Source organism: Aphidius gifuensis, linkage group LG6, assembly GCF_014905175.1.
Source record: "Aphidius gifuensis isolate YNYX2018 linkage group LG6, ASM1490517v1, whole genome shotgun sequence".
Lineage (NCBI taxonomy): Eukaryota > Metazoa > Arthropoda > Insecta > Hymenoptera > Braconidae > Aphidius > Aphidius gifuensis.
Genome location: NC_057793.1, coordinates 3,575,277 through 3,585,156, shown reverse-complemented (window position 1 = coordinate 3,585,156; position 9,880 = coordinate 3,575,277).

Genomic DNA, 9,880 nt, shown 5'->3' with positions numbered 1-9,880 from the left:
ATGGATATTAAATTTAATTTTCCTATTTAATTCAAAAACAATTAAAATTTTAAAATATTGATGACTGCAAATGTCACAGATATATACGATTACCACGCATTATTTCAATTTCATGAAATTTATTATTATAATTATTATTTGTAGCTTATAATTGAATTTTGTGTTTAAAAAAAAAAATGAGAAAATCAAAGCTTTGATAAAATATAAAGTCATATTTCAATATTCCATTTATTTTTCAATCAATTTATAATATTATTTCTCAAAAACAATAATGAATAAAATTCCATCAGCCTTTTGATAAATTACTTTTTATAATGGATTATATAAATTTTTTTTTTTTTTCATATAAAGTCAATTGAAGTGAAATTTTCCTCATCAAAATTTAAACAAGTGTTTTTATTATTTTTATTTTCTTATTTTAAAAGTGATTGACTGAAATTTGTTGTTGTTGATGAAGAAGAGGGTAATGTATTATTTGAAAATAAAATTAATTATTAACATCAAAAATAATTTAATATAAATAGAATTTTATTTTTTCATCTACCAGCAGGAATTAATGGAAACAATGTATATACTGAAATTTATTTATTTATTTAAACTAAAGTTTTATCAAGTGATGTTTTTATAAAAAAAATTCAAAGAAAAATACACACTGTCAATTGTGATGTCATTTTAACCGAAATAAACTCAACGTGAGAGGGATTTTTTTTTTTTTTCATATATTTTTTCTACACTAATCCTGCATTATTTTATCACTTAGGATTAAAATTTTTTATTTTTATATTATTTTATTTACAAAGAAATAGCAGTGAACAAACGACATCCATTACTATATTTTTTAAAAATATACGAAAGTTTTTATAAAAATACAGTGGTTATATTTAAAAAAAAAAATAGATGAAAGTTTTTTAAAAAATACAAATTCAATTATTTTTTCTATTATACATATATAAATTCAAGTAACTGTATATTTATTATTTTTACTATTTTAAAATATTGATATTTAACTAAAAAAACAAAAATATTTTTGAATATTAAAAATTAAATGACAATTTAATATTTTTGTAATCAAAAATTTGAATCATTTGTCAATATATATATGAAAAAATAAATTATTTCTTTTTTTTTTTTTTCAAAATATATATAGCCAACTTTCAACATAAATCAAAGTTATGCAAGGACTCGTCGGCGACAGTGTTCCATTAAAAAAAGCTCTATTTGCTGGCAGATGATTATATTAAATAAAAAAATGTAGAAAAATTTTTTTTAAAAATTATTTCAACATAAAAAAAAATATATCAAAACCAGAGAAAGATAAAAATTGGTAATGGTAATACCCAATTACTAAATAAATCAAGGATTTCTTGGAAAAACTTGAAAACAAATACTCATAACTATTATGGTATTTAATTTAAATAACAATCAAATAATTAAAATTGGTTTTTCTATTTTTTCAAAAAAACTCAATGAAATATTTTCTCTTAAATATTGATTTTTAATTAAAATACTCATTTATAAATCACCCATAGTATTCAGAATTACCAATTAATTAATACTCAATTTTACTCAAATTTAAATATTTATTTTAGAAATAAAAATCCATGTCTCATCTTCAAATATTATATATATAAAATTAGTTGATTAAAAAATCATTAAATGGAAATTTTTATTTCCAACGTAATTTCAAGTTTTTTAATTTTCATTATATTCTAAAGTAATTTAATTTTTATACAAATAATTAAAAATATTATCATTATTCAATCAAAGCTTTTATATTAAAATTAATTGGATTTTAATTATTTTATTTTAATTAAACATTAAATTATTATACAAAATAAATACAGTAAAAATGAAAAAATAATTTATATTTTTTTTTTTTGCCAATTATTTATACAGCTCACTTAAAAATTATTTGTCACTTGCAATATTAGCCTTTTCAGTGAATAAATCAACTATGTATAATGCATAATTTTATTTTCACCAAGTGCCATTGACTAAAACATTCTGAATTTAAAAAAATATTCATTTATTTTCATCATTCACTCCCTATTACAACTACTCAATTATTTATGTTTTTTTTAATTTTTTTTTCAATTATTTTTATCATTGCATAATACCTATTTTCATTTATTTATTTGTTTGTAAATTAAATCCTGATATTGAAAAAAAAAAAAAATGATATTTGATGCTTTTGAAAATTGATTCAAATCACTTTTTTTATATATGTGTATATGGATACTGTGTAATCCACTTTCAATCGAAATCCAGCGAGAGAAACCTATAACGAAATCCATTTTCATCGTGGTCGTTTAAATCACATTGTGACGTAACAAACGCTTGCTATTCATTGTATTCTAAAACTTCCAAAGTAAATATATATACAAGGTGTTAATTCACTTTGTGTCTCATTCGATGCCAGCTTGTTACACAGTATAAAAAAAAAAAAATACCCAGCCAAATTCTAAAATCTAATATGCAATTTATTAATGCAATAATATGCATTTTTTTTATTAAAAAAAAATTCAAATATATTATTTTTCATCTTTTTTTCAAATGGTTTTTCAAATAAAATTAAAAACCATAAGCAATGACAATAAAATTATTTAAAAAATGTCTTTTAATATGAAAAAAAAAACCCAAGTTTATCCCATTTTCAATATCAATTCAAAGCTCAATATTTTCTTGAAAATTTTCCAATAATATTATATACATATCTTTGTTCAGATCGTATCCTATTCTCGAATGAGTAACAAAAAAAAAAAAAAATCTTCGAGCCAACGAATGTCATAAAGATGCAACGAAAAAAAATAAATTTACGATGACAAAATAAACGTTTTACTACGATAATAAAGAAAGTATGAAAGACCAAGTAGAAATAAAAATCTTTGTGGAATTTATTTATGAGTATTAGAGAGCAAACTATCTGCAAAAAAAAAAGAATAAATATATATATAATTTCATTCTTTCATTTTGTGAAAATAAAGAAAAAAAATAATTCAACGGTTTGACTTGGTGGTGGTGCTTCAACATTTGGTTATAATGCTTTTACTTTGAAGTATTAAAATTGTTAAATTCACTGGTTTTGATAGAATTTTAAAGAGTCAACTAAAATTGGTTTCAACATTCATTGAAGAGAATATAGAAATTGAATCTGAAAAAAATACTCGATAGAAAGAGCATCAATTGTGAAGCTAATGGCCAAGTAAATAAGTAGGTACTAGACTAGAATATCGATGAGAAAAAAAAATAAAATAATAATAATAAAAAATAAAAAAAAGTGCCACACAGACGTTTTTCTTCTTTCGTATTGCAAAGTGCATTCAATCCATTTACCACTTGCACCAGCTTTAAATTATCCTTCAAATTGCTCGATCAAATAAAATAGTTAAAAAATTATGGATTTTTTTTTTTTTGTATTTAAATTTTTTAAATAAATGACATTGACGATAAAAATAAATAACAATAATAAAAAACAATGTCATCGTAAAACGTTGAGATTTGGCAATATTCTGTTCAAAAAAAAAAAAAAAAAAATATACACAGCTGTGCTTCTTTCAATTTCATTAAAAACCTTAAATAAAAAAGAAAAAAAAATACAATTGAATCTAACTTGGAGTAAAATTAGCAACACCTGTTTCTTGACTTTTTTTTTTTTATTTGCAATGTTTAAAAATGTTTCCAATAGCTGTTTAGATCATTGCTCTATTTTGCAATGTCTGTTAAATAAATTATTTAAAAGCAATATGTTGACATCATTAAATTTTAAATTATTTAAAATGAATATATTTAAGGGGCTTGAAAAAAAATAAAAATTGAAACTTAAGATGGATAAGAAAAATATGTGTGTCGGTGTCAAGCTCATTATTTTATATTTTAAAACTAAAAATATATATCTAGTTGTTAAAACAAATGATGGGTAGTTTGTTGACAGAATAACTTGAAATTTTTCTTTGTAGTGATGCCGCGATAGACGAGAGAACTCGAGACGAGACGAGAGAGAGGTGACGAGAGACGATAAATTTCGAGACGAGAGACGAATTTTCTCTCGTCGCGAGAGACGAGACGAGACGAGACACCAATGTCGATATGCAAGAGAAAAGTCGAGAGATAAATATTTTAGTTCATGTTTTTATTTTTTTTTGATTTTTATATATTTTCAATCTACTTATATGATAATACATTTCTTTGAGACGCTTTTATAATTCTTTTTTCTATTATATAATAAATTTTCATCAATATATTGATTATAATATTATTTTTGCTTCTTATATATGAACATATCTATTCTCCATACTATATTTGTTTTTCGCACAAAAATTACCGGAATAATCGAACGATATCTAAGCATATTAAAAATTAAAAAAAAAAAAATATAATAAAATCAAAGTAATGAATCTATTGTTTATATTGTAAATAAAACTACCAAAAATAAATTGTTGACCGAGAGAAGTCGAGACGAGACGAGAGATAGCTGACGAGAGACGAGAATATTCGAGACGAGAGACAAATTTTCTCTCGTCACGAGAGACGAGACGAGACGAGAGACGATCTTTTAAAGTCGAGACGAGACGAGAGAGGGCTGACTCTCGTCTCGTCTCGTCTCGCGGCATCACTATTTCTTTGTCAAGGTTTGACAAAATAAATGTAAAAAAAAAAGTAAAATAATAATAATAAATAAATACATTCAAGTTTATTTAACGATGCTTAGAGTTTTTGATAAGGTCTGAAAAAAACTTGCGGGTATAAAGTTTTATACCGATAAATAATTGCTCTATCACTTTATCAAAAAATAAAATAACAAAAAAGAACAATTTGAGAAGACAACTACTATCGAATCTCTCCCATTCTCTCTGGGGACAAAGCAATAGACTCGTGAACGTTGTGAAGTGTGAAAAAGTGCCAGACAATATAAAAAAAAAAATTAAATTAAAAAAAAAAAAGTAACAGCCGAGTCAGCAATCGTAAACGAACGCGAGTGTTTCATGGACAATGGAAAACTGGTACAACACACCTCAAACCAACGAGATTGACTCTCTGTTATTGACATTTTTAAATAATTGACCTACCATTTTGACAATTTAATACCATAAAAAATAAAATAACTCAATAAGTATTTTACTCATGAAATTTATTGCAAATAAACTTCAAATGATTTTTCATAATTATCGTTATCCCAAAAAAGCATTATTTTTTTTTTTAAATAAACTATATCAACACATTGTTTTTTTGTTGTTTATTAAACAAAGTAATAACGACGACTAGATGTTGTACTACTAAAACTAAAGCATGCGGAAAACAAAAGATTTGAATCTCTGTTAAAAAAAAAAAATCATAAAAAATAAATGAGAATAGAAAAGAGAGATGACATTTATACAAAATCCTTTAGGGCATTCAAATTTTTTTTTATTTATATATTTGTTTTACATTTTTCATTTCCCTATAGTTTTGTGACGAAAAAAATAAAAAAAACTACAATAATCGTAAAAGCGTGTATTTCAAATTCTTTTTAAATAATGTTTTTGAGATTTGCCTTACAGGTAAATATGTATACATCACAATTGAGAATTTTTTTTATTCTTTAAAGACATTTCGCTCAAGGAAAAGCTACTTGAAATAAAATAAATATATAATATATATTAAAAATATTTGAAATACCATGAAAGTGCCAAGGAATGAAAGCAAACAAACAATTTACTTCAGCCACAAAAATACAATGCTTTCGTTTATAAATTCTATATACATATATAAAAAATGCTATACGAAAAGTTACGATGGACTTGTCTACTTTAGCAGCTTGCCAGCTTGCTTCAAGTACCTGACAATATTTTAAGGGAAAAAAAATTCTGTGACCATAAACGATTTTTCACATTACGAGTATACTTCAATAGTCTATATCTTTTTTTTAAAAAAAAAAAAGATAAAAAAACCAACAGAAAGACATTGAGAAAAAAACAAGCCGACACTTGAAAAAAAATTCTACGACTATATCAAAAACACTGGCATTTAAAAATTAATTTTTGATAAAATAAATGAACATTTGGATAGATAACATGATTTATATTTTAGTTTTTTTTTTTTTTTTATTTTTATGATATACGTAAAAAAAATTTAAGAGTGTTTTCAAATTAACTTGCAATTAAGTTTGTTAAATTCCGGCAATAAATTTGCGGTACGATCACATGGCTATATATAATAGGTGCACCTATGTATTTGTGAAGAGCTCTGTACATAATGTGCTCAAGATAAATTGAATATCAAGCCTGGATGCTCGTTCGGGTATTAAAAAAAAAAAGTAAAAAAATAATAATGAGAAAAGCAATTGTGTCTCTTGTTTTAAAAGTATTTTCACACTATAATTGGTCGATATGAAAATTTGTTTATCACCGGAAAACAAGCTTCCAAATGAATGTTTAAAAATATTTTAAATTATTTTTTTATATAATGAATTTTTAAATAGAAAAAAAAAAATATGAACGTTTTATTATTTTATTTGTTGGTTATTAAAAATTTAGATGAAAAATAATTTATTTTTAAATGTAGGTTAAAGATAAAATGTTTATTTTTTTTTTTACTTTCTTTTCATTATGGTTTAATTAAGCAGAGTTTATTTATTATTAAATAAATTTAATTGGTTAATTAATAAAATTTATAATTAGGAAATTTTATTTGAAAGAAAAGAAAAATTATTTCTATGAGATAAATAAACAATAGAAGAGTTTTATTAATTTTATTAATTATGTAATTTACGTTTATGGAGAGACGGATTGAAAAATTTCGAAATTTGGATAATAATTTTATGTAAATTATAAAATCATTCACGGTGTAATTTAATCATCGTATATGGATGACAATAATACAATTGTCACAACTCGTAAACATTGGATATACTAATTCATTCGTATTACAATTTACAATTATATTTCAACGTCTATGTTATACATGCAAAATTTATTTATTTTATTGTATAAATATAAAATTACACGTTTGCAAAAAATAAATTGTAAATGAAAAATAATAAAACCGATATTACAAAAATAAATATATAAATAAAATATTGAGGGTTTTTTAATTTTTTCTTTTATCATATGTGTAAAATTAAAATACACTAGTCGATAATATTTTGATGACCTTTATCAAGATTCAAGTTTGATAAATATTTTATAAATAATTATAAAATATATTTCAAACTTTTACGTTATATTTATAAAATTAAAATTATCTATTTTTAATTTTCAAAATTGTCAACAATCAATAGAGTTTTTTCTTTTTTCAAGAAAACAATTACAAGATTTTTTTTTTTTTCTTGTTAAATCATCTCGAGTACTTATTGCAATTCAATTAAAACAAACAAAAAAATAATAATAATGTCATTTGGCTAATTGTTCTTATAGTCGTTGCAGGATTAAAATAGAAATTTACTTGAAATAATTAATGGTAACCTAGTTGTGCATTAAGCTTTGTACTTCATCAATTGATGATGATCAAGCTGCATCATTAATTCAATATGATTAATTGTGCAACTAAACCTCATTACATCTTACAGCTTGTTCAAATTTTATTCACCTGTCCAGTCAGTGTTAATGATCTTTTAATGATACCACTTATGTACACAAGATTGTACCAATTGAAATTAAATAAAAAATGTATTTATCTTATTTTTTTTTTTTTTATCATCATAAACAATTAGTCACGAATAATTCAAATAAATTATTTAAATAATAGCCAAGTTTTTTTTTATCAAAAGATATTTATATTTTTCAACCCCAAGTATTAATATATTTTATCGATATGAAATTCATTTTTTTATTTTTTTTTTTTTGTGTGATAATGTAGCTTTTTTCAAGATGACCTCACAAGTTGAACAACAAGAGCGTGGGAATGAAATATACAACAACAAAGTTAAAATAAAAAAAATAAAAAATTTTGAAATAATAAAAGAGCTATGTTGTCTTGCTGTTGGAAAAATATTTATGAGAAATGCGTGGAAAATTCAAGAAATATATATAGTAAATCCAATCTAAAATATTATTTGATACTCAGATAAATCTTATCTAAAAATATTTTTTTTTTTCTTGCAGTTATATATAGACTTTAGTGAAAACTTTCAATATCACTTTTATTGTTTACAGCAGATACAATTTGCGATATGAAAAGAAAGATGAATTTAAATCTCTAAATCAAAATGATAGCTGATGCAAAAACTTACAATGAAAAAAAAAAAAGTATCTGGGGTTAGCAAAGGTGTGAAAAGTGGATAGTTTTATGGAACATTCGTATAAATCAAGATCAACTTTTCTTTTAAAGATTTGGGTTTTTTATTTTTTTGTCTTCTCAAACAGTGCCACGAGAGATTTCTTTGCTTTTTATCAAAAAAAAAGCGATAAAGAAAAAGGTGTTTTAATTCCCTTGTGACATGTACGAAAAAAAAAAAACAAAAAAACAAGGGGTACAAAAATAAAAAGCAATTTTAAAAGCAGAGGTTAGCATGAAAGTAAAATGATTCGATTATCCTTTTTTTCGATATACCATTCAATTTTTTTTTTCCTCTATCTAAAATATTATTTTCATAGCGAAAATCAACTTATCTCATCTCAAAGTAAGATATTTTTGTATTTATGATTTTTTATATCAAAAAAAGTATATCGATTTCCGTTATAATAATAGAAAAATTTTCTACACAAATATGTTTTATCGTATAATATACAATATCATCATTTTAAAACCACAATTGAATTGTTTTTTGGCCGAATGGATTTTAAGTATCTATCAAGTGTCAATGGGTATTGAGCCAAGAAAATGTCTGAACAACAACAACAACAACAACGCCAACTAAATCCTCAATATCCTCTGCACATTGCAGCACTCTTCCTCTGCATCTTAAGTAATATTTGTATCAAAGAATCAATTTGATATCTGAAATACAGGCCATTGCCAACAACAAAATTTAAGCTGGTATTTATATCATGTTTCACAAATAAAACAATTGACTCTGGCTTGATACCTGAATACCATTTGACACTGAGGTTGGTTCATTGAATAGATAATGATAATAATAACATCACAACTAAGCTTGAATAAATAATATCCCACGTTGTATATTTAAACATTTTTAAAATATTATAAAAACTAATATTTAACAGTGTTAAGTTGATATATAAAATAGGATGATAATAAATATAATGAGAGGATTTTCGGTATTTAATATTACTTTGCTGAAGCATAATATCAAATTTAAATCTAATATCGATGAAATTTATATTATTATTTTTTTTACAAGTTAATTATTAGGGTTCAAGATCCTTTTTATATAATTCATAGGTCAAATTTATATTATCTTGCATATAGAAACAGCTTAAATATATATCCAAGGGTCATACTTAAATATTATTATTTCGAAATTCGCATAAAAATATGGGCTGCACTATTGGCACCTGGTGGACTATAAAATCTTCTTTTACAATACAGTAAAGATATACTTTGACTGTCTGATAAGTTTTATACAAGACAGAGTTATAAAAAAAAAAAAAAAAACTATTATGAAAAAAAAAAAAAAACAAAATAATTTAACAGCTGGTCAAAGGGGCAAATAGCAAACTGTTATTTTCCATACTAATATAGAGTAGTAGTAGTAGTAGTATATTCCATGAACATAAAATATACCTCGATCCTCGGGAAGTTATAAATCAAGTCTCCCGACAACCCAGAAACAGACGCTAGGGAATCACCTCTTCCTCCTTTTTGTCTCTCCTCTTTCTCTCTAAAGTTATCTATTCATATATATGTATGTGAACACTGTGGTGGTTCCGGACTCACTGTGTAATTTCATTTTATCTACAAACCCAACGACATATCTACAGATATTTTCACCCTCTCTCTCTTA